General features: G+C 48.7%; 1 long non-coding RNA gene across 1 annotated transcript in view; it reads right to left on the minus strand.

Annotated features, from left to right (window-relative positions):
- Positions 1–439: 439 nt before the first annotated feature.
- LOC137504203 (uncharacterized) overlaps positions 440–26465 on the minus strand; it is a 224138-nt gene continuing 198112 nt past the window's right edge. Inside the window, exon 3 of the long non-coding RNA XR_011019444.1 lies at positions 440–604. This is a non-coding gene — a long non-coding RNA (uncharacterized lncRNA). The remainder of the gene's footprint in view (positions 605–26465) is intronic.

Genomic DNA, 26465 nt, shown 5'->3' on the forward strand with positions numbered 1-26465 from the left:
AATCCCGATCGGACATGTCGGATTGAATCGAATTGAATCAATGAATCAAATCAGACAAAAAATTGTATGGTGTAGATGGGGCTTAAGGGTTAATAGAAACACATTGCGATTCAAATGTTAACATCCCTCACATTTGTAAAATGTCTCTTTCCACTTGTTATCTTGCCTGTGCAGATCATTATCAGCCCACACTGAGTGGGAGTATGGCCTAGCCATGAGTCATTTCTTACAGTAACCCAGACCTGCTGCAATCACTAATTTACGCCTATTAGATTATTGATCAGAGCCACATTTTAAGATGTTTTAATCACACTTAAGTTTAATCACACTTACGCAGAAGAACACTAATATGTTTAAAAGTAAAATCTACATAAATGTTTTTCTCATATTGACAGTAACGGAAAAAAAAATAAAATAAAAAAATAAATATGAAAACAAGTGGGATGGAGATGGCATTTGTTTCATAGATTAGCAAACGGGACTCGGTCTAGACACAGTAACCTGCAACTGCACGCCAGGATACCAGCTTCAGCAAAAAGCCACCTTCACATCAGATGTTGTTCTAACGAGCTGTTGCCTGGCAACTGAAGATGCTTTGGGCAACCTGCAGGGGAGAGACAGAAGAGAAGCATCATCAGCAGTGTCCTCTGCAGGACTGCAGTCTATCTAATAAAGTTATCCAAGTCTTATTTCAACTCCAAGTCCAATTCTGTATTTGCAATCTTTTGAGATTCTGGCTTATGCTAATAGGCTGTGTTCAAAGTTTCGTCCGTTCAGTTTTCCTCTCTCGAGGCTGTTTTGATCTGCGCTGAGCACGACTTGAAGTAATGAACAGATAAGCTACATGGGGCCAGTTACTGAAAATATTTAGCCATTTCAATAACTACGGCATGAGGCTGCGTTCACAGTGGTGCGTTAAAGAGCCACATAACGTCTGCTTTTTAATGTGGTTCGCCACACCCAAATGTACCGTTGTAAGAAAGAGGAACGTGCACCATCCAGTTTGTTTGGGAAGAAGCTGTTTATTCCAATACAGTGGCGTATCTACAATTCATGGGCCCTCCAAAAAAACTTTTATGGGGCCCCCCAATGGTCACACCCCTTCCCTTGCCTCCCGTTGGTGCCCTTCATGGCCTTAGGACCCATCTCACAAGAGTCAAAAACAAGTGTGACCTTCATGATCTTCACACCTCTAACAAGTATAGCCATGGAAACACCCAGAGCTGGGACAAGGTCCTCCAGCACCCAAGGCTGAGACACCAAAGTGCGCTCCCCATCCCTCCCACCCCAGCCATCACACACTAACTGCTATTAGACTAAGAGGCGCCCCAGGCCCCCAACCCCCCAACACCTTAATCTCTAGTTATCTGGTTTGCAGTCACTGCCATGTATCCCCTTTTCTTATTTCTCTCTGCTTCAAACTCAATAGGGTAAAGATAGCTGAGGGAGTTTTGCACCACCTCCTACACTGCGCCCTGAGACTGGAGCCTTTCACGTCTCTGCCTCGGCCCAGCCCTGGAAACACCTGATCTGAAGTATAGTCCCCTGTATCATTGGAAGAGAAGGTTAGTGGTTGCCCCCCCCTCTCCCCTACAGCACTAGGACCCCTGCGATCACAAGAGCTGCTCCTCTCTAGTTACTCCCCTGTACCAATAGCATCCAAATATTCCAAGGCATAGTCATGCATCTGGATCCTGGCTTCTTATGCTGTAGCATCCAATGGGCTTGACTCACTAAGACAAATAGCACGCCTTACCAAAGTTAGCACGCCTCATCAAAGTTAACACGCCTTAACAGAGTAGCATAACAAGTGCTACGAACCCGCAGGGGCTTAGGGCAGGACGAGTGGAGCTCTTGTTATTTCCAATTAGCAGGCCTAAGTTCGCTATGCTACTCTGATAAGGCATGTTAACTTTGATAAGGCATGTTATCTCTGATAAGGCGTGTTAACTTTGATAAGGCATGTTATCTCTGATAAGGCGTGTTAACTTTGATAAGGAATGTTATCTCTGATAAGGCATGTTATTTGTCTCAGTTAATCAAGCCCAATGTGTGCAGCCATGGAGGGAGTGACAAGAGGTGGGTTCGGCCGGGTTAGTGGCTGGTAGTGTTGGGCGAACATCTAGATGTTCGGGTTCGGGCCGAACAGGCCGAACATGGCCGCGATGTTCGGGTGTTCGACCCGAACTCCGAACATATTGGAAGTCAATGGGGACCCGAACTTTTGTGCTTTGTAAAGCCTCCTTACATGCTACATACCCCAAATTTACAGGGTATGTGCACCTTGGGAGTGGGTACAAGAGGGAAAAAAATTTAGCAAAAAGAGCTTATAGTTTTTGAGAAAATTGATTGTAAAGTTTCAAAGGAAAAATTGTCTTTTAAATGCTGAAAATGTCATGTTTCTTTGCACAGGTAACATGGTTTTTACCGCCAGGCAGTCATAAATGTAATAAAGAGAAGAGGTTCCATAAACAGGGACCGGTAACGCTAACCCAGCAGCAGCAGCAGCACACGTGATGGAACAGGAGGAGGCGCAGGAGGAGAAGGCCACGCTTTTTGAGACACAACAACCCAGGCCTTGCATGAGGACAAGAAGCGTGCGGATAGCATGCTTTTTACCGCCATGCAGTCATAAATGTAATAAAGATAAGAGGTTCAATAAACAGGGACCGGTAACGCTAACCCAGCAGCAGCAGCAGCACACGTGATGGAACAGGAGGAGGCGCAGGAGGAGAAGGCCACGCTTTTTGAGACACAACAACCCAGGCCTTGCATGAGGACAAGAAGCGTGCGGATATAGCAGCAATGCTTTTTGCCGCCATGCAGTCATAAATGTAATAAAGAGAAGAGGCTCAATAAACAGGGACCGGTAACGCTAACCCAGCAGCAGCAGCAGCACAGAGCACACGTGACGGAACAGGAGGAGGCGCAGGAGGAGAAGGCCACGCTTTGAGACACAACAACCCAGGCCTTGCATGAGGACAAGAAGCGTGCAGATAGCATGCTTTTTACCGCCATGCAGTCATAAATGTAATAAAGATAAGAGGTTCAATAAACAGGGACCGGTAACGCTAACCCAGCAGCAGCAGCAGCAGCACAGAGCACACATGATGGAACAGGAGGAGGCGCAGGAGGAGAAGGCTACGCTTTGAGACACAACAACCCAGGCCTTGCATGAGGACAAGAAGCGTGCGGATATAGCAATGCTTTTTGCCGCCATGCAGTCATAAATGTAATACAGATGAGAGGTTCAATAAACAGGGACCGGTAACGCTAACCCAGCAGCAGCAGCAGCACAGAGCACACGTGATGGAACAGGAGGAGGCGCAGGAGGAGAAGGCCACGCTTTTTGAGACGCAACCCAGGCCTTGCATGAGGACAAAAAGCGTGCGGATATAGCAATGCTTTTTGCCGCCATGCAGTCATAAATGTAATACAGATGAGAGGTTCAATAAACAGGGACCGGTAACGCTAACCCAGCAGCAGCAGCAGCACAGAGCACACGTGATGGAACAGGAGGAGGCGCAGGAGGAGAAGGCCACGCTTTTTGAGACGCAACCCAGGCCTTGCATGAGGACAAAAAGCGTGCGGATATAGCAATGCTTTTTGCCGCCATGCAGTCATAAATGTAATACAGATGAGAGGTTCCATAAACAGGGACCGGAAACGCTAACCCAGCAGCAGCAGCACACGTGATGGAACAGGAGCAGGCGCAGGAGGAGAAGGCCATGCTTTTTGAGACACAACAACCCAGGCCTTGCATGAGGACAAAAAGCGTGCGGATATAGCAGCAATGCTTTTTGCCGCCATGCAGTCATAAATGTAATACAGATGAGAGGTTCAATAAACAGGGACCGGAAACGCTAAACCATCCCAGATGTTCATTGGTCATGTTACTTGGTTGGGGTCCTGGAGTGTTGCGTAGTCATTTCCAATCCAGGATTGATTCATTTTAATTTGAGTCAGACGGTCTGCATTTTCTGTGGAGAGGCGGATACGTGAACCTTGCAGGCAACGGCATTCTTCAAGCTTCGGGTTATTTTGCTGACCACGTGCTCATGCAACTCAGGCACTGCAGAGCGCGCAAAGTGGTAGCGGCTGGGAACCACGTAACGTGGGATGGCCACTGACATCATGCCCTTGAAGCTGTTTGTCTCCACCACTCGATATGGCAGCATTTCGCAGGCCAGAAGCTTGGCTATGCTGGCTCTTACTGCCACGGCCCGGGGGTCATTTGCTGGCAATTTCCTCTTGCGCTCAAACATCTCCGAGACAGACAACTGAACCGTAGGGCTGCACAACGAAGGGCTGTTGGTTGTTGTGTTTGATGAACACTGGGAGACCTCAAGAGCACTACTCCGGAAAGTGACAGTGTCAGCGTCATCTGATTTTTTGGAATGTTTTGAACCACGCAATGGCTGGGCTACTGCTGCTGCTGAGGCGGGTCTGGTGGTGAGTCTGGTGAACCCAAGGGAGGCAGTGTTGCTGGTGGTACCCTGTCCTGCCGCGTTTGCCCACAGAGTGGGATGTTTGGATAGCATGTGGCGGCTCATGCTGGTGGTGGAGAGGTTGTTAATACTTTTCCCCCTGCTCAGGCGGGTCTTGCACACCTTGCAAATCGCCATGGTAACATCCTCAGTGCAGTCTTCAAAGAAAGCCCAGAATTTGGAGCACCTGCCTTGCTGGCGATTTCTGTTTGCGCCTCTTTTGCCTCTCACTTGAACTTCCACGCTTGTGGTGCCTGAAATTGCGCGCCGCCTACCTTGTGGCACAAGGCGAACTCGTGCAGCAGTGGGTTCTTCAACAGACTCATCTGTGCTGCTGCTACGACGGCGATGTTCTCGTTCACAAACAAAATCTGGGTCTATGTCCACATTGTCCATACCCTCCTCTTCCATCTCCTCAAACTCGTCATATGTCATTGTGGGGGGCCGCCGCCGTGGAGTACAGCTCCCCAGCACAACCGTCAGGGGAAACACCTCTTCCCTTGCCCCTCCCTCTTTCACCGGATTTCTTCCTCATTTCACTTATCCTTACAGTACACGCTGACTGGCAGCAGTACAGTGGCAGTACAGAAATGCTATACAGTGGTGGGTGAGCGGTGTACCACTATTGCCAGCAGCGACACAGAGCACAATGCTATACAGTGGCGGGTGAGCGGTGTACTACTGTTCCCAGCAGACAAAGAGTGGCAGTAAACACAATGCTATATAGTGTGGCTGAGCCGTGTACACAGAGTGGCAGTAAACACAATGCTATATAGTCTGCTATATAGTCACCCCGAACGGGGTGATGTTCTGCAGCACCCGAACAGTGGCGAACACTGTTCGCCCAACACTACTGGGAACGCAGATTTTAGTACCTAAACACACGATACAACATGTTTTCCGGGGTCGGACTCTGAGGCACATACAGATGGTCCCGATCATCATCCTCATCATACAACTCTTCTCCTGAGTCTGACCCACCCACCACCTCTGCCACCCCAACATCCCCAGACACAGTCACAGACCCCTCATCGTCCTCAACATTAACTTGGGATGCTGGCCTGAGCCCGACCTCCTCCTCCACATCAGGCCCCATCATCCCCTCAATGGCAGCCCTCATTAATCGCTCTGGCGCCGGACCGATGGACACAACGTTCTCCTCCGGGGAGGGCTGCTGCTGACCACTGGCTGCTGGGGTGGATGTTATAGCTTGCGTGGGGCGTTGGCTGTTGCTGTTGTTGGGAGTGCTGCTCACAGCGGAGGTCTCTGAGGAACTCATGGTGAGCTCATATAGTGGTTGACGGTGAGTGGAGTATTACTGATCCCAGCAATATACACACTGACTGGCAGAGTACGCAATGCTATATAGTCTGGCTGAGCCGTGTACACAGAGTGGCAGTGAACAATGCTATATAGTCTGGCTGAGCGGTGTACACAGAGTGGCAGTACACACAATGCTATATAGTCTGGCTGAGCCATGTACACAGAGTGGCAGTAAACAATGGTATATAGTCTGGCTGAGCGGTGTACACAGAGTGTCAGTAAACAATGGTATATAGTCTGGCTGAGCGGTGTACACAGAGTGTCAGTAAACAATGGTATATAGTCTGGCTGAGCGGTGTACACAGAGTGTCAGTAAACAATGGTATATAGTCTGGCTGAGCGGTGTACACCGAGTGTCAGTAAACAATGGTATATAGTCTGGCTGAGCGGTGTACACAGAGTGTCAGTAAACAATGGTATATAGTCTGGCTGAGCGGTGTACACAGAGTGTCAGTAAACAATGGTATATAGTCTGGCTGAGCGGTGTACACAGAGTGTCAGTAAACAATGGTATATAGTCTGGCTGAGCGGTGTACACAGAGTGTCAGTAAACAATGGTATATAGTCTGGCTGAGCGGTGTACACAGAGTGTCAGTAAACAATGGTATATAGTCTGGCTGAGCGGTGTACACCGAGTGTCAGTAAACAATGGTATATAGTCTGGCTGAGCGGTGTACACAGAGTGTCAGTAAACAATGGTATATAGTCTGGCTGAGCGGTGTACACAGAGTGTCAGTAAACAATGGTATATAGTCTGGCTGAGCGGTGTACACAGAGTGTCAGTAAACAATGGTATATAGTCTGGCTGAGCGGTGTACACAGAGTGTCAGTAAACAATGGTATATAGTCTGGCTGAGCGGTGTACACAGAGTGTCAGTAAACAATGGTATATAGTCTGGCTGAGCGGTGTACACAGAGTGGCAGTACACACAATGCTATATAGTCTGGCTGAGCGGTGTACACAGAGTGGCAGTACACACAATGCTATAGAGTCTGGCTGAGCGGTGTACACAGAGTGGCAGTACACACAATGCTATGTAGTCTGGCTGAGCGGTGTACACAGAGTGGCAGTAAACACAATGCTATATATAGCGTGGCTGAGCGAGGTGCACAGTGGCAGTACACACAATGCTATATAGTCAGGCTGAGCCGTGTACACAGAGTGGCAGTACACACAATGCTATATAGTGTGGCTGAGCGAGCGGTGTACTACTATTCCCAGCAGACACAGAACAGTAAACACAATGCTATATAGTGTGGGTGAGCGAGCGGTGTACCACTATTCCCAGCAGACACAGAACAGTAAACAGAATGCTATATAGTGTGGCTGAACGAGCGGTGTACCACTATTCCCAGCAGACACAGAACAGTAAACAGAATGCTATATAGTGTGGCTGAGCGAGCGGTGTACCACTATTCCCAGCAGACACAGAACAGTGAACAGAATGCTATATAGTGTGGCTGAGCGAGCGGTGTACTACTATTCCCAGCAGACACAGAACAGTAAACAGAATGCTATATAGTGTGGCTGAGCGAGGTACACAGAGTGGCAGTAAACAGAATGCTATATAGTGTGGCTGAGCGAGCGGTGTACTACTGTTCCCAGCAGCGACACACAATGACTGGGGGGGACCCTGGCTAGCGTGGCTGGAGAGCGAACTACCCTGCCTGCCTACCCAAAGCTAAACCCACAGAGAAATGGCGGAGATATGACGTGGTTCGGGTATTTATTTACCCGAACCACGTGACCGTTCGGCCAATCAGAGCGCGTTCGGGCCCGAACCACGTGACCCGTTCGGCCAATCACAGCGCTAGCCGAACGTTCGGGGAACGTTCGGCCATGCGCTCTTAGTTCGGCCATGTGGCCGAACGGTTTGGCCGAGCACCGTCAGGTGTTCGGCCGAACTCGAACATCACCCGAACAGGGTGATGTTCTGCAGAACCCGAACAGTGGCGAACACTGTTCGCCCATCACTAGTGGCTGGTAAAGACAGCTGTTCCGCATGTAGGGCTTGATTCACTAAACCGTGATAACTCAAATATCACACCTTATCAAAGATATCACACCTTATCAAAGTTAACATGCCTTATCAGAGTAGCATAGCAACGCTATGAACTTATGCCTGCTAACTGGCAATGGCACGACTGCCCTGAGCCCCTGCGGGTTTGTAGTGCTCTCTATGCTACTCTGATAAGACGTGTTAATTTTGATAGGGTGTGATATCTTTGATAAGGTGTGATATTTGAGTTATCACGGTTTAGTGGATCAAGCCCGCAGTACGCTTGTTAACGTGCGGGCCAGGCTATGCCATGTACCACCTATGCAAGGTTCACATTATGGCAGGTGCATTTTGGTATAACGGCGTATATCATCGTGGCACACTGCATGAAGTGTGTTACCACAAAACATGTGTGCTAACAGTATTTGCATTCAGGGCTAGGTTTCCACTTTTTGCAATGAAAATTTGCATTTGTATGAAAAACAGTGATCCAGTGCTCATGTTATCCCACCAGTGGGCTAGTTTCCCTTCCATGCAAATTTCTGCATGCGATTCTATGCGTCGGAAAAAACTGACAGCCTGTTCTATATTTTCACATTCCATATATTGTCATATTCCGTATGGGTCTGTTTTCTCTAGGATATTACATTTCGCATACACTTTTCCTGAATGCGAATGTTTGTGTTTTTATGCAAATTTTAATATGCGTCCAAAAATCATTACATGAGGAACGAATGCGTGGTGCAGAAACCTGCAGCATGAAATTTATATTTTTTCTGCATCACACCGCATGCAAAAATTTTGCATTCAATGGAAATGACTTGATTGATATTCATTGGTTTCTTTTTTAATGCAAAAATTCACAATGTGAATTCGTACCTAGTGGAAACAGGCCATACATAATGCAAAAAATTGCATCAAAATGCGAATATTTTGCATGCATTTTCTTACCAGAAAGAGGAACTTGTCATGTTGTTACTAGGCAGAACATGTAAATTAGGGCCATTGCAAAAAATCGCATGCGAAAATCCACATAAAAACGCATGTAAAATACCATGCATTTTTTTTTAATTTCCAGAAAAATCGCATGTGAAATTCCTGATGTGAAAACGCAAAGCTACAGTGGAAACATAGCCTAAAACTTTTAGTTCCATAGTAATTGGCATGTTATGTTTAGCGAGCCAGACGCCAGCTGTTTGTACACAAGCAATGCTCAGTCTCTCTGCTAGAGAGCAGTGTTGTTTCCAAATAAACATAACGTAGCCCTAGGCAATACAATTCAAAGCCATTACTGTCTATAAAAAGCCCATGAGACACCTCTTCCCCGCCTTCTCCTCTTCCCACACACAACTAATTATTGCAGCATTACATGAAATTGTATAAACCAGATAAAAGAAGTCCTTTTTTCTCCATACAGCAACACTAAGGCTCACAGCAATCCGCCAGACGTAATTCATGTGGATAGGCGTGTGTACAATACTGAACCATAGTAACAACAATGACTGCACGCTATATAATTAAGAAAAAGTAATGTTGTGCTTTCTGAATAAAAGAAAATACATAAATCAGCCACATGCTGGAAAATCCTCGGGATGGAGGTAGGTTACAGTTTTATAGCCTGACGCACTATTTGGGGGGTAATTATTATTGAAGAGGAGCGAAGTGAACCTGTACAATCCATCCTGGCGTGTGCATGGAAACGTAAGAAAATTTGCTCCTTTCAGCTCAAGTATATATATATATATATATACATATATATATATATATATATATATATATCCCTTACAGTTGAAACATACAGGGATGTAGGCGAAGATTTTGCAATTAGTAATACAAAACGTAGCACACTGCTAGACTTAAAGGGAACTTTAGCCAAGTACAATTATTCAAAATAAACACATGATGTACCTGCAAATAAATATTACATACTTACCTCTCCGTCAGTTTCTCTCAGAAATTCACCATTTTCTTCGAACAATGATTCTTTCCAATTCCATAGATCTAGTCGGAACTGGAAGACTTAGGGCCGGTTCAGACGGACGTCTGCCTGGCGTCGCGTTTGATGACGTGCGGCGGCTGCTGCGCGGCTGCATGGTCAAGCTTTCAGTAGCCTGAAAACGCGTGTAAAAGCTCGTGTAAACGCGTGTAAAAGCTTAGTGTAAACGCTCCCATTCACTTGAATGGGAGCGTTTAACGCGACGTTTCGAACGCTTGCGGTAAACGCTCCGCAAGCGTCCGTCTGAACCGGCCCTTAGGGCCCTTTTGCGCTATATCAGTTGCTGTCAGTTATAACTGAAAGGACAACTGATGTGCAAAGTAATGTCCATATTTCCCTATGGCTCAAGTGGGCTATATTACAGTTTTACTGTGTGCTGACCAGGAAGCTGTTATGGGCTAATGGCTGTCCATTTTTAAAGTGGAGGACGGAAAATGTCATCAATCACAGTGGACAAACTGAACACAAGAGATTGATGAGTAGACTACACGGGAAGTAAGTATGACATTTGTATGTTTATTTTGACTTTTATTTTTCAGTTCAGTAGTGCTTTAAGATGCAATTGTAAATGCAGACAATTAACCTTTGCAGATAGACAGGGGCCCTGGGCTAAAGTGGATATAGTATTTCAGTGGTAGGTCCCCCTCCCCCCCAGATAGCACCACAAGGTGACCATAATCTCTCCCCATCCCAGATATCGTTGCATTGGGTAGTGAAAAATGTAAACCAGGTACAAGGAATCCAAAACACGATTACCACAGTAAGGCATCTTTCAGAAGGATGGCTGAACTGTGTGCTTGCCAGGCAGTTCAGCCTCCTGCCCACCGGCCACAAACACCTTTTCGCTGCATTTTACTGCAGTTGGGTAGCAGCATTTGTAACCCCACCCATGTCCACTTGGCACTCCAAGTCTGAGGTGCTCGAGTTACAGACACTGTGTTTTTTGACCTGAAAAAGTGGGTGAGGCCCACAAAATGCGCTGTTCATCAGTATCTAATTGATTGAATAATCTTTACTCTCCTTGCTCTACTTAGTAAGATTGTTTATGTCATACTGCTTTACAGCTGTTCCAAACATTTTAGGGTACCTTCTTCCACCTAAATAAACCCAAGAAAAACTCCAGGCCCAAATGGTGTGACAACACTGTGCCTAAAAACCTGCACTACCCAGCTGGCTTCGGTTCTCTCTACTCTGCTCTCACGGTCCCTAAGGGAATGCAAAGTCCCCCCTGCCTGAAGAAGTCTACCATAATTCCTGTCCTGAAGAAATCAGGTGCTGTTGACCTCAATGACTTTAGACCAATCGCCCTAATTTCAAATGTCATGAAGCTCTTTGAGAGGCTGGTCCTGTCTCGCTTGAAAGTCACCTTAAATGACCAAACTGACCCTCTCCAGTTCGCCTTCAGAACAAACAAGTCATTGCTATCAACATCAGCCTGGAACATATCCTGTCCCACCTGGACAAACCAGAAACCTATGCCAAAATTCTGCTCCTCAACTTCAGCTCTGCCTTCAATACTATCAGCCTCAACATCCTATATGACAAGCTGATACACCTTAACCTGCTCCCCTTCCTCCGCGCATGGCTGAAGGACTTCCTTACCAACAGGAGCCAAGTGGTGAAGCTTGACGCCTTCAGCTTGTGTGAGTGCAAACCACCAACACATGTGCCCCCCAAGGTTCTGTCCTGTTGCTGATCTTCTTATCCCTATATACAAATTTCTGCACGTCACAGTCTGACTCAGTCAAGGTGATTAAATTCATGGATGATATCACCATTGTAGGCCTCATGGACAAGAGTGGCGAACAAGCTTACCGCCAGGAGATAGAGAATATCTGCAGCTGGTGTAAGGACAATAAGCTTGTCCTCAATTCCAGTAAAACTGTTGAATTGACCATTGATTTTGAATTAACCCTCCTGTACTCCCACCGGTTCTCATTGAGGGCTCTGAGGTTGCCAGAATCCCCAGCGCCCGCCTCCTAGGAACCATTATCTCCAGCGACCTAAGGAGGGAAGGAAAAAGAGGCCGAACAACAGATGTTCTTTCTGCGTCAGCTGAAAAACTTTGGCATGTCCCATGCTCTTCGGACTTGCTTCTACTCCTCCACCATCGAGTCGATTTTCTGCACCTTCATCATCATATGGTACTCAGGCACCTTCCCCAGAGACAAGCACAAACTACAGTGAGTTATCAGATCTGCAGAAGATAACCGGAACCCCCCTCCCATCGCTAGACCTTTGTTTCTGCCTATTGAATGTGTACGTCAATCTATACATGTATATATATATATATATATATATATATATATATATATATATATATATACAGTGGGTTGCAAAAGTATTCGGCCCCCTTGAAGTTTTTCACATTTTGTCATATTACTGCCACAAACATGAATCAATTTTATTGGAATTCCACATGAAAGACCAACACAAAGTGGTGCACACATGAGAAGTAGAATGAAAATCATTCATGATTCCAAACATTTTTTACAAATAAATAACTGCAAAGTGGTGTGTGCATAATTATTCGGCCCCCTTTGATCTGAGTGCAGTCAGTTGCCTATAGACATTGCCTGATGAGTGGTAATGACTAAATAGAGTGCACCTGTGTGTAATCTAATGTCAGTACAAATACAGCTGCTCTGTGAGGGCCTCAGAGGTTGTCTAAGAGAATATTGGGAGCAACAACACAGTGAAGTCCAAAGAACACACAAGACAGACCAGGAATCAAGTTATTGAGAAATTTAAAGCAGGCTTAGGCTACAAAAAGATTTCCAAAGCCTTGAACATCCCACGGAGCACTGTTCAAGCGATCATTCAGAAATGGAAGGAGTATGGCACAACTGTAAACCTACCAAGACAAGGCCATCCACCTAAACTCACAGGCCGAACAAGGAGAGCGCTGATCAGAAATGCTGTCAAGAGGCCCATGGTGACTCTGGATGAGCTGCAGAGATCTACAGCTCAGGTGGGAGACTCTGTCCATAGGACAACTATTAGTCATGCACTGTACAAAGTTGGCCTTTATGGAAGAGTGGCAAGAAGAAAGGCATTGTTAACAGAAAGCATAAGAAGTCCCGTTTGCAGTTTGCCACAAGCCATGTGGGGGACACAGCAACCATGTGGAAGAAGGTGCTTTGGTCAGATGAGACCAAAATGGAACTTTTTGGCCAAAATGCAAAACGCTATGTGTGGCAGAAAACTAACACTGCACATCACTCTGAACACACCATCCCCACTGTCAAATATGGTGGTGGCAGCATCATGCTCGGGGGGTGCATCTCTTCAGCAGGGACAGGGAAGCTGGTGAGAGTTGATGGGAAGATGGATGGAGCCAAATACAGGGCAAACATGGCAGAAAACCTCTTGGAGACTGCAAAAGACTTGAGACTGGGGCGGAGGTTCACCTTCCAGCAGGACAATGACCCTAAACATAAAGCCAGGGCAACAATGGAATGGTTTAAAACAAACAAAGCATATCTATGTGTTAGAATGGCCCAGTCAAAGTCCAGATCTAAATCCAATTGAGAATCTGTGGCAAGATCTGAAAACTGCTGTTCACAAACACTGTCCATCTAATCTGACTGAGCTGGAGCTGTTTTGCAAAGAAGAATGGACAAGGATTTCAGTCTCTAGATGTGCAAAGCTGGTAGAGACATACCCTAAAAGACTGGCAGCTGTAATTGCAGCAAAAGGTGGTTCTACAAAGTATTGACTCAGGGGGCCAAATAATTACGCACACCCCACTTTGCAGGTATTTATTTGTAAAAAATGTTTGGAATGATGTATGATTTTCGATCCACTTATCACATGTACACCACTTTGTATTGGTCTTTCACGTGGAATTCCAATAAAATTGATGTATATTTGTGGCAGTAATGTGACAAAATGTGGAAAACTCCAAGGGGGCCGAATACTTTTGCAACCCACTATATATATTATATATATATATATATATATATATATATATATATATATATATATATATATATATATATATATATATACACACATATACATATCACATGGGTGTCTCCCAAAAGATAATACGATGATGTTCAAGAGGCATTATTGTCGAAAAAAAATCTCAGCTTTTATTTACATTTGAGTAAAAAGTGTCCAGTCCAAAATTATTCATACTTTTCTCAATAATCAATAGAAAAGCCTTTATTAGCTATTACAGCAATCAAATGCTTGCTATAATTGCAGACCAGCTTTTTGCATGTCTCCACGGGTATTTTTTACCCATTCATCTTTAGCAATGAGCTCCAAATCTTTCAGATCGGAGGGTCTTCTTGCCATCACCCTGACGTTTAGCTCCCTCCACAGATTCTTAATTTGATTCAAGTCAGGACTCTGGCTGGGCCACTCCAAAATGTTAATGTTGTTGTCTGCTAACCATTTGTTCACCAGTTTTGCTGTGTGTTTTTGGTCATTGTCAAGCTGAAATGTCCACTGGTGCCCAAGGCCAAGTTTCTCTGCAGACTGCCTGATGTTGTCATTGAGAATCCTCATGTATTGCTCTTTTTTCATGGTGCCGTTTACTGTGATTAGGTCCCTTGGATCATTGGCGGACCCCCCCCCCCCCCCCCAAGCATTAGGTTCCCACCACCATGTTTAACAGCAAGGATGGTGTTCTTTGGGTTGAAGGTTTCTCCTTTCTTACACCAAATGAAGGAGACATTATTGTGACCAAACTATTCATTTTTTTGTTTCATCTGAGTGCAACAAAGAAGACCAGAAGTCTTCTTCTTTGTCCAGAGGAGCATTTGCAAAGGCCAAGCGAGCTTTTGTGTGCCTTATCTGGAGAAGTGGCGTCCTCCTTGGTCTGCATTTGTTGAACCCAGCAGTGTGCAGTGTCCATTGGATTGTCTGCCTTGAGAAATTGCCACCAGCAGAGCCCAGATTCCCCAGGATGGCCTTGGTGGTGATCCTTGGATTATTTTTTATCTCTCTCACTATCCTCCTGGCCAGCACAGGTGTCACTTTTGGCTTCCGACCATGTCCACTGAGATTTTCGACAGCGCGGAACATTTTTTTTTAATAATACTTTGCACTGTAGACACTGGAACTTGAGAACATTTAGAAATTGCCTTGTAGCCATTGCTTGACTTGTGAGCAGCCACAATGCGGAGCTGCAGGTCCTCACTGAGCTCTTCTGACTTAGCCATGATTGCCCACAAACCAACTGCAGAAAGCTGCTGTTTTCACCTGTTTAGATGATTAAAACAGCTGTTCCCAATTAATCAGGGTAATTAGGATGCTTTAGAACAGCTTCGACTATTTGGAATGGTATTGAACTTTGTATTTTCCCACATACTTTGACAGTTTGTGAAGGGTATGAATAATTTTGGACTGGACACGTTTTTGCTCAAATGTAAATCAAAGCTGAGAAATGTTTTTTTTACACAATAATGCCTCTTGTACATCATCTTATTATCTTTTGGGAGACACTCATGTAATTTCCCGTCAAAAAAATTACTTGCTGGTTGAATAAAAGTAACTTTAACCACTTAAGGACCGCCCGCAGCCGATGGGCGGCGGCAAAGTCCGGGCCTAAACGACCGCAATACGCCCATCGGCGGGGGCGGCTGCGGTTTTGCGGCAATCGCGTCATTCGTGACGCGATCAGCCGCCGGCGACTGGCTCCGCCCCCCTCCCGCTGTAACCCTGCCGGCTGTTCGGAAGCGCCAGCGGGTTACTAGCACCCGGATCGCCCCACGGATAGTGTATAATAGGCTTTGTAATGTATACAAAGCCTATTATACTGGCTGCCTCCTGCCCTGGTGGTCCCAGTGTCCGAGGGACCACCAGGGCAGGCTGCAGCCACCCTAGTCTGCACCAAGCACACTGATCCTGCCCCCCCTTCCCTCTGATCGCTTACAGCACCCCTCAGACCCCCCCCTGCCCACCCCCAGACCCCTGTTTGCACCCAATCACCCCCCTAATCACCCATCAATCACTCCCTGTCACTATCTAAAAACGCGATTTTTTTTTTAACCCTAAACTGCCCCCTGCTACCTCCTGATCACCCCCCCACCCCTCAGATTCTCCCCAGACCCCCCCCCCCCCGACCCACCCCCTGTGTACTGTATGCATCTATCCCCCCTGATCACCTGCCAATCACCTGTCAATCATCTGTCACTGCCACCCATCAATCAGCCCCTAACCTGCCCCTTGCGGGCAATCTGATCACCCTAGTGCTGGGCGTAATGGAAAAAACTACGCTTACGAATCATTCCGCGTAATTTTACGCTATTACGCATTACGGAATTACGGTTACGGCGTAGACATTTATCTACGTTTCATGTCTGTAATTACGCATGGCCCTTACGCAATTACGCAAATGCAGGTTGTTACGTTATTGCCTTACGCGTAATTTCCTACTAGCAATTAATGCGTAAGGCCATGCTCCCAAGCGGAAAAGTTGACGCATGGATCAATGTTAGGTAGCCGCCGACTTTAAGGGTTAATAGCAAAGCTCCCTTAATTGCTGAGAGCCTTAAATTTTGAGAATATATTAAGGAGATCAGAAGGAATAAGAGGAAAAATTTTTTTTTCAAAAAGACCTTCTGATTTGAAGGAACCCCATTGGTCTGCTAAGGACCAATGGGGCTCCTTGGAGCCCAAATTCAAAGATGCTTAGAGAGCTCTGAGCTATATAGCTCAGAGCTCTGTCGGGTCCTTGCAGGACTCTAAATCCCCGCCGGCTCCCGCTGCCCTCCCCGCCTCTCCCACATGTCACCCACATGTCACCCACGTGTGGGTGACATGTGGGTGACAGATGTGGGCGGGGTGGACAGCGGGAGCCGGCGGGGACTTAGCGTCCTGCAAGGACGCGTAAGTGTATGCGGCGGCTGAGCGGCGAGTGACGTCGGGTGCGGCGTAGTTACAATGTAACAAAGTTGTTACATTGTAATAACTTTGTTACATTGTAACTGATAGAACATTTCCGAGGCTATTGCGAGGGATCATTTATTTAAAGGGACAGGTAAGTATTAATGGTTAATTAAGAATATTAAAGGACTTTTTTCGTGGTTATGTTTTTTGTTCAATTAAAATACTTTTTCTAAGTGTTTGTGTGTTTATTTACTTTTAACTCTTAAAGGAAATGGGTAAGAGGTACAAGTACCCCTATACTACCCCTATACTTATTTCTCCTGGGAGGGGGGGTGGGCATCATGAACCCCCCCCCCCCCAGGAAATCGCGGCCTCCACCTCCACCGCCCATCAGAGGTGGAGAAGAGCCCCTTGTCCTTGGATTGGACAAGGTGGAGGAGGGGGAGGGGAAAGCTTGGCTGCCCCTCCCCTTCCGAGACCCCCCAATACATGGACCATGCGGGCTGGTATAGTCAGGGTGCGGAGCCCCACGCGGCCGGTGCTCCGCATTCTGGCTATCCCAGCCTGCATGGGGGACAAGGGGTTAAAGAGGTCTGGGAGGGGGGACCCCACGTCGTTTTTTTTTTATATTTCCCACACTCAGAACGAAGTAAGTAAAACTCTTCCCACTTGGGGGAATCTATGAAAATAATACACTATTGTTACCTGTGCAAAAAAAAATGACATTTTCCGCATTTAAAAGACATTTTTCCCCTTGAAACTTAAAAATCGATTTTCTCAAAAACTATAAGGTCTTTTTGAAAAAAAAAATGTTCCTCTTATTCCCACTGATCCCCTTAATAAACCCTGGGAATTTGGTGTTCCTAAATTTTAAGCAGGCTTTGCTATTAACCGTTAAAGTCGGCGGGTTTTTAAATGTATATATTTTTCCTTTGAAACTTTAAAATCGATTTTCTCAAAAACTATAAGGTCTTTTTTAAAAAAAAAATTTCCTCTTATTCCTTCTGATCTCCTTAATATATTCTCTACATTTGAGGCTCTTAGCACTTAAGGGGGCTTTGCTATTAACCCTTAAAGTCGGCGGCTTTTTTATATTATACGGGAGCGTAATATTACGCGATTATGGCAGACTGTGTAATTTCAATAGGAGTTAACGGTCTTACGCGTAATTTGTTACGCATAATAACGTAACCTACGGTCTACGCGTAATTAATTACGTGTAATACCGTAACCTTACACGTAACGCTTACGGTGCATTTGTAGTGAATTACGATGCGTAATTACGCTAATGCGTAATTTCGGCCCAGCACTAGATCACCCACCCACACCAATAGATCGCCCGCAGATCCGACATCAGATCACCTCCCAAGTGCAGTGTTTACATCTGTTCTCTCCTCTAAACACCCACTAATTACCCATCAATCACCCATCAATCACCCCCTATCCACGGATGCTCGGATGTGCCTCATCCACGAATTCGGAAATCCGCGTGGTTGCAAAAAAAATCCGCATTCGGCCCCGCCGCATGCGGATTTTCGTCCGCGTCCACGCAACCACGCGGATTTTTTCCCGTGAATGGCGAAATCACGCGCGGATTCACGCCCGGAGGCGGATTTTCTTTTAACGTTAATAACAAAGCCCCCATACATGCTACAGTCCCCCAAATAGCATGGATTATCGAGGTGATAAGGGGCAACATAACTTCAACATAAAAAATTCCCCCCAAAAATTTTTTTCTAGAGAAAATGGATGTTAAAGTGAAATCAACACTTTAAATGGGGCTATTAATTGGTAATAAGTGGTTTTAAAAAGGGATATACGCGTTAAGCAGTCAAAGAGGTGAAGGCGAGTTCCAATGGCACTTGGCGGCGAAGGTACCGCTGGAGGAGGTTGAGTGGCTGACGGCAAAAAGGCTCCAGAGAGGTTTTTGTGATTTTTTTTGTTTGTTTTTTTTGCAGCAATTAGCAATGACATCGCAGCAGAGTTGTCAGTGGACACGGGCAGTGTGAACGCAGAGTGCAGTGGTGGTAGCGACTGAGTCAGGAGAAGGACTATGCAGGCGGTCAGTTTAGCAGCACAGAAGGACCACGGCAACATACTGGTGGTAGTAATAGCAGCACAGCGTCATAGTGCTGGCCAAAAAATTAAATGCACCCGGCGACCCGGGCAGTGTGAACGCAGAGTGTAGTAGCGACTGAGTCAGGAGGACAAAGCGGGCGGTCATTTCAGCAGTAGAGTTGGGCCGAACGGTTCGCCTGCGAACGGTTCCATGTGAACTTCAGTGGTTCGCGTTCGCGTCCCGCAGGCGAACCTTTGCGGAAGTTCGGTTCGCCCCATAATGCACATGGAGGGTCAACTTTGACCCTCTACATCACAGTCAGCAGGCCCAGTGTAGCCAATTAGGCTACACTAGCCCCTGGAGCCCCACCCCCCCTTATATAAGGCAGGCAGCGGCGGCCATTACGGTCACTCGTGTGCTACCTGCGTTAGTGAGAGTAGAGCGAGCTGCTGCAGACTGTCTCTCAGGGAAAGATTAGTTAGGCTTAACTTGTTCCTGTCTGGCTGCATACCTGTTCTGTGAACCCACCACTGCATACCTGTGCTGAGAACCCACCACTGCATACCTGTGCTGTGAACCCACCACTGCATACCTGTGCTGAGAACCCACCACTGCATACCTGTGCTGTGAACCCACCACTGCATACCTGTTCAGTGAACCCACCACTGCATACCTGTGCTGTGAACCCACCACTGCATACCTGTTCAGTGAACCTGCCACTGCATACCTGTTCTGTTCAGTGGACCCGCCACTGTATACCTGTGCTGTGAACCCACCACTGCATACCTGTGCTGTGAACCCACCACTGCATACCTGTTCTGTGAACCCACCACTGCATACCTGTGCTGTGAACCCACCACTCCATACCTGTTCAGTGAACCTGCCACTGCATACCTGTTCTGTTCAGTGGACCCGCCACTGTATACCTGTTCATTGAACCCACCACTGCATACCTGTGCTGTGAACCCACCACTGCATACCTGTTCCGTGAACCCACCACTGCATACCTGTACTGTGAACCCACCACTGCATACCTGTTCAGTGAACCTGCCACTGCATACCTGTTCTGTTCAGTGGACCCGCCACTGTATACCTGTTCATTGAACCCACCACTGCATACCTGTGCTGTGAACCCACCACTGCATACCTGTTCTGTGATCCCACCACTGCATACCTGTGCTGTGAACCCACCACTGCATACCTGTTCAGTGAACCTGCCACTGCATACCTGTTCTGTTCAGTGGACCCGCCACTGTATACCTGTTCATTGAACCCACCACTGCATACCTGTGCTGTGAACCCACCACTGCATACCTGTTCTGTGAACCCACCACTGCATACCTGTGCTGTGAACCCACCACTGCATACCTGTTCATGATGTATACACATGCAAGATGTTTGAAAGCACTTTAGGCCTGTCATTTAGCATTCAATGTGATTTCTGCCCTTAAAACGCTGCTTTGCGTCAAATCCAGATGTTTCCCCGGGACTTTTGGCATGTATCCCACTCCGCCATGCCCCCCTCCAGGTGTTAGACCCCTTGAAACATCTTTTCCATCACTTTTGTGGCCAGCATAATTATTTTTTTTTTTCAAAGTTCGCATCCCCATTGAAGTCTATTGCGGTTCGCGAACTTTAACGCGAACCGAACCTTCCGCGGAAGTTCGCGAACCAGGTTCGCGAACCTAACATCGGAGGTTCGGCCCAACTCTATTCAGCAGCAGCAGCAGCACAGTAGTAGTAGCACAGCGTCATAGTGCTGGCCAAAAAATTAAATGCACCCGGCGACCCGGGCAGTGTGCACGCAGAGTGTAGTAGCGACTGAGTCAGGAGGAGAAAGCGGGCGGTCAGTTCAGCAGCAGCAGCACAGTAGTAGTAGCACAGCGTCATAGTGCTGGCCAAAAAATTAAATGCACCCGGCGACCCGGGCAGTGTGAACGCAGAGTGTAGTAGCGACTGAGTCAGGAGGACAAAGCGGGCGGTCAGTTCAGCAGCAGCAGCACAGTAGTAGTAGCACAGCGTCATAGTGCTGGCCAAAAAATTAAATGCACCCGGCGACCCGGGCAGTGTGAACACAGAGTGTAGTAGCGACTGAGTCAGGAGGACAAAGCGGGCGGTCATTTCAGCAGCAGCAGCACAGTAGTAGTAGCACAGCGTCATAGTGCTGGCCAAAAAATTAAATGCACCCGGCGACCCGGGCAGTGTGCACGCAGAGTGTAGTAGCGACTGAGTCAGGAGGACAAAGCGGGCGGTCAGTTCAGCAGCAGCAGCACAGTAGTAGTAGCACAGCGTCATAGTGCTGGCCAAAAAATTAAATGCACCCGGCGACCCGGGCAGTGTGAACGCAGAGTGTAGTAGCGACTGAGTCAGGAGGACAAAGCGGGCGGTCAGTTCAGCAGCAGCAGCACAGTAGTAGTAGCACAGCGTCATAGTGCTGGCCAAAAAATTAAATGCACCCGGCGACCCGGGCAGTGTGAACGCAGAGTGTAGTAGCGACTGAGTCAGGAGGACAAAGCGGGCGGTCAGTTCAGCAGCTCAGAAGGAGGACCATGGCAACTTACTGGTAGTAGTACCATAACACCAAAAAAATAAACCAAGGTAGGCACTAGGCAGGTAGTAAATGTCTTTATAAAGGCAGGCATAGTTAACAACAGCACATGCAGCAGCCACTTCATGTCCCCCTGTGTCCGACAATAGGGGCCAGGAACTCACCTTCCACCCAAGCCTGGTTGATTTTCAGGAAGGTGAGTTTGTCCACAGAGGCGTGGGAGAGCCGAGAGCGCTTCTCTGTGACCACGCCACCGGCCGCACTAAAGCATCTCTCTGAGAGGACACTGGAAGGAGGGCAGGATAGGAGTTCCAGGGCGTACTGGGAAAGCTCACTCCAGATGTCCAGTCTCTTGACCCAGTACTCCAAGGGGTCCACGGGGCTGTCGGTGTCATTGAGCCCGCTGGATGACCCCATATAGTCAGACACCATGGTGGTCAGTCGTTGCTTGTGCTGGTTGGTGGTGGATGCTGTGGCGGGCACCTCTGTTCTGGGCTGCTGCACTGCATACAGGCTCTTGCTTAGGCTCTTCAGGTCTCCGGGGCGCCAGTTGCTGCTGCTGCTGGTGGTTGTTGTTGTGCTGCTAGTGGCAATGGCAGGCACCTCTTGCTGGCTTGGCAGAGCAGTTACAGTGGGGGTGGAAGGCTGGGGGAATGCTTCCAGTAGTCTGCGCACAAGGGCCTCCTTCAACTCCCTTGTGCGTTGCTCGGTGGTGGATGGCGTCATTAAGTCTCCCAGCTTCCCCTTCAGACGGGGATCAAGCATCAAGGTAATCCAGATGTCCTCCCTTGAACGCATCTGGATCACCCGGGGGTCCCTGCGAAGGCAGCGCAACATGTGCACAGCCATGGGAAACAAGTGGGCCCTGCCAGCACGATCTTCCTCGTCCTCGCCATTGTCCCATAACGCATGCCTGTCCTCTTCCTGTGCCATGTCGTTGTCCTCCTCAAACCGCCATCCACGTACAACGCCTGCTGCACTCTGCTCCTCCTCCTCCTCCTCATTCAGGTTAGGGACCTCCAACTCTTCCACTACCTGCTGTGAGCCCTCCTCTGAGCTGGACTGTGCTGCCATCTGCTCCTGTTCTTCCAACTGCCTCAGGGCTTCATCCCCACGCTCAATTAAATTGTCCATTGCCTGCTCCAGTAGACAAACCAAGGGCACCCACTGGCACACAGAGGCCCGCTCCTCACTGACCATCTTGGTTGCCTCCAGGAAGGGACTCAGCACCAGGCATACTTGCTGCATCAGTGTCCACTGAGTGGCAGTAATCATGGGGACTTGCTGGTTGCTGGGGACACTTGGGTCTAGCATGTAGGCCCTAACAGCCAGCCTGTGCTGACACAGCCGCTCCAACATGGCCAGAGTCGAATTCCAGCGAACTGGCATGTCGATGATCAGCCGGTGTTGTGGCCTTCCATACTGCTGCTGTAAGGTGGACAAGAGTGCAGAGGCAGTGGCTGACAGGCGGAAAAAGCGTACCACCGCCCGGGCATCCTGCAGCAGCTCGCTCATCCCCTGGTAGGTGCGCAAGAAGCGCTGCACCACAAGATTGAGCACGTGGGCCAAGCAGGGGATGTGCTGGAGGTTTCCCTGCTGCACTGCTGCCACCAGGTTGGCCCCGTTATCGGCTGCCACATACCCCACTTCCAGGCCTCTGGGGGTCAGCCACCTCCGCTCCTGCTTCCTGAGGGCGGCCAGGACGTTGGTGGCCGTAAGCCTCTCCTTCCCCAGGGTCACCAATGTTAAAAGGGCTTGGCAGTGCCGAGGCTTGGCGCTGCTGCTGCCGAGGCGGGCTTGCTTTCCGGGTGCTGAGGGAGTGTCGTGACAGGACCCTTCTGCATGCCCCCTGATCCCGCGTGGTGGCACCACTAGCTGGGCTGATGCGCTCTTGTCCTCCCTCCCTTCCATCAGTGTCACCCAGTGGGCCGTAAAGGACAGGTAGCGACCTGTCCCAAATCTGCTACTCCACGAGTCCATGGTCACGTGGACCCGCTTGCCCACAGAGTAGTCCAGGGAACGGGCCACGTTTTCCACCGCAAACTTGTGGAGTGCTGGGATCGCGCTCCTGCTGAAATAGTGGCGACTGGGGACTTGCCACTCGGGGATGCCAAATTGGAGCAGCGTCCGCATGGCGCTCCCCTCCTGCACCAGGGAGTAGGGAAGCAGCTGTGATGCCATGGCCCGGGCCAGCAAGCCATTTAGTTTGCGGATCCGCCTGTGGCTTGGAGGCAGAGGCTTGGTCAGACCCTAAAAGGTGTCGCTCAGCAGGGTCTGACGACGCTGGGATGCAGGGGAGACAGAGGAGAGAGACGAACACTGGCTGCCAGCCTCAATGTCTGTGTCCTGAGCAGCCGAGGTGGAAGAGCGCTTGCGTGCTACTACTGCTGCTGCTGTGGGGGATTCACGACCCTGAGGGAGGGAGGATGCTGCTGCGCTGGTGGGCCTTCTGCTCTCAGGAACCCCTGCCAGCAGTGCCTGCTTCCTCTTAAAGTCCGCATACTCGCGGCAGTGGCGGCTTCTCAGGTGGCCCTGGAGGGATGAGGTACCCATCTTGCTCAGACTTTTCCCACGGCTCAATCTTTTGCTGCATAACCTGCACACCGCATACCTTTTGTCATCAGTACATTCCTCAAAGCAATCCCACACTGGTGACTTTAATTTACTGCGGCCCCCACTAGCAGAGGGTGCAGCGGAGCAATGTGTGGTAGTAGTTGCCAGGGGTTGCATGGTGGTGGTGCCGGCTGAAGCAGTGTCCTGTCTACTTCCTCCACGCCCACTTCTGCCGATGCCCCTGCCTGACATATGGCGATATCCTTGCCTAGGCCGAGGTGACTCGTCATCCTGCTCTGACCATTCTTCCACGGACTCAGCAGGCTGCACATAGTTAGGGTCCACAACGTCGTCATCATCAGCAGCATCATCATAATCCAGCTCTTCCTCTGACTCCCCCGCCTCCTCTTCTGTCCCTACATCCCCAGACACAGACCCCTCTTCTTCATCACCAGAACTCAACAACGCTTGTGATTGTGGCCCGATCTCAATCTCTGCCACATCAGTCCCCAGTAAGTCCTGAGCTTCTTGCATCAGCAGGTTCCCAGATGCCGGACTGAGGGACAGAACGCTGTCATCCTGGGAGGGCTGCTGACCAGTGGGTGCTGGGGTGGATGTCACCACAAGCGTGGGATGTTGGCTGCTGCTGCTACTGCTTGGAGTGGTGCTCACAGTAGAGGTCTGGGAGGAAGTCATGATGTCCATGAGTACGTCAGGTTCCATTTGCTCTACCACCACACGGGGACCAGAAACTTTAAAATATTTGGACAATGGCGTCCGCTGACTCGGCCCAGGCTTTGCTGCCCCCTTTTCTGCTGCATCACGACCACGTACAGCTGGGCGTCCTCTCCCTGGACGTCGAGCAGTCCCAGAAGTGGCTGAGGCAATTGAACTCCCTTTCCTCTCACCCCGCGAAACCCTGCCAGACATGTTGCTAGTAATGAATCACTGGATGCAGTGGGCACAGTACAAGGTCACTGAAGGATGCAGTGGGCACAGTACAAGGTCACTGAAGGATGCAGTGGCCACAGTACAAGGTCACTGAAGGATGCAGTGGGCACAGCAGTGGGCACTGGATATACAACTAGGTCACTGAAGGATGCAGTGGCCACAGTCCAAGGTCACTTAAGGATGCAGTGGGCACAGCAGTGGGCACTGGATATACAACTAGGTCACTGAAGGATGCAGTGGGCACAGTACAAGGTCACTGAAGGATGCAGTGGGCACAGTACAAGGTCACTGAAGGATGCAGTGGGGACAGTACAAGGTCACTGAAGGATGCAGTGGGCACAGCAGTGGGCACTGGATATACAACTAGGTCACTGAAGGATGCAGTGGCCACAGTACAAGGTCACTGAAGGATGCAGTGGGCACAGCAGTGGCCACTGGATATACAACTAGGTCACTGAAGGATGCAGTGGCCACAGTACAAGGTCACTGAAGGATGCAGTGGGCACAGCAGTGGGCACTGGATATACAACTAGGTCACTGAAGGATGCAGTGGGCACACAAGGATGTCACACTGTGTAATGAGATGCTCATATGCCAGCGAGCGAGCGAGCAGTGGGCACTGGGCACGGCACAAGGTCACTGACAGAATGAATGAACAGCGCTGGCAGAGAGTGGCGGCGCCGGCGGTGTGACTGGCTGCCTGCAAATAGTACAAGTGTATAACTGTCACTGGAATATACAAGTGAACACTGCAGCTGCACTAACCTGCCTGCCTGCACTCTACACACAGATAATCCCCACTCCCACTACACTGCAGCACTGAACCTGCCTGCACAGCACTACACACAGTTAAATAATCACTAGACTCCCACACTCCCACTACACTACACTGACTACAACTAACTACAGCAATCACTCACTGACTAGCTAACTGTGTACAGTATAAGAGCAGTGTTAGCAAAAAAAACGCTTTGTTTTTAACACAATAAATGCACTTGCTCAAACAACAATGGCCTGGAGATAATCCTCTCAGCACCACAGTCTAACAAGGACAGAGCTTTTCCATCATGGCCGCCGCTTTATATTCAGGAGGGGAGAGCATAGCTCCCCTCCTGTGATTGGTTGCTAGGGCCTGGCTGGGGCACTCTGATTGGCCTGCAATGTGTCACTTCCGCATAGTTTGACGCATTTCCGCAAACCACGACTTCAGCACCGGGTTTCACGAGCGTGAATGCGGATTTCTGTCCGCATTCACGCGAAGCCGAAGTAGATTTTCGTGGTTGAAAATCTATTCACGGATTTTCGTGTCCGAGGCGGAATGCGTCAAAATGGTCGTGAATCCACGCGTAAGCGTGATCACGACCTGGCGGTGAGCACCACTGCCCCTATCACCACCTGTCACTGTTACCCATCAGATCAGACCCTAATCTGTCCCTTGTGGGCACCCAATCACCCGCCTACACGCTCAGATTGCCCTCAGACCCCCCCTTATCAATTCGCCAGTGCAATATTTACATCTGTTCTCCCCTGTAATAACCCACTGATCACCTGTCAATCACCTGTCAATCACCTATCAATCACCCATCAATCACCCCCTGACACTGCCACCCATCAATCACCCCCTGTCACTGCCACCCATCAATCAGCCCCTAACCTGCCCCTTGCAGGCAATCTGATCATCCACCCACACCAATAGATCACCCGC

This window comes from Hyperolius riggenbachi, chromosome 4 (genome assembly GCF_040937935.1).
Source record: "Hyperolius riggenbachi isolate aHypRig1 chromosome 4, aHypRig1.pri, whole genome shotgun sequence".
NCBI lineage: Eukaryota > Metazoa > Chordata > Amphibia > Anura > Hyperoliidae > Hyperolius > Hyperolius riggenbachi.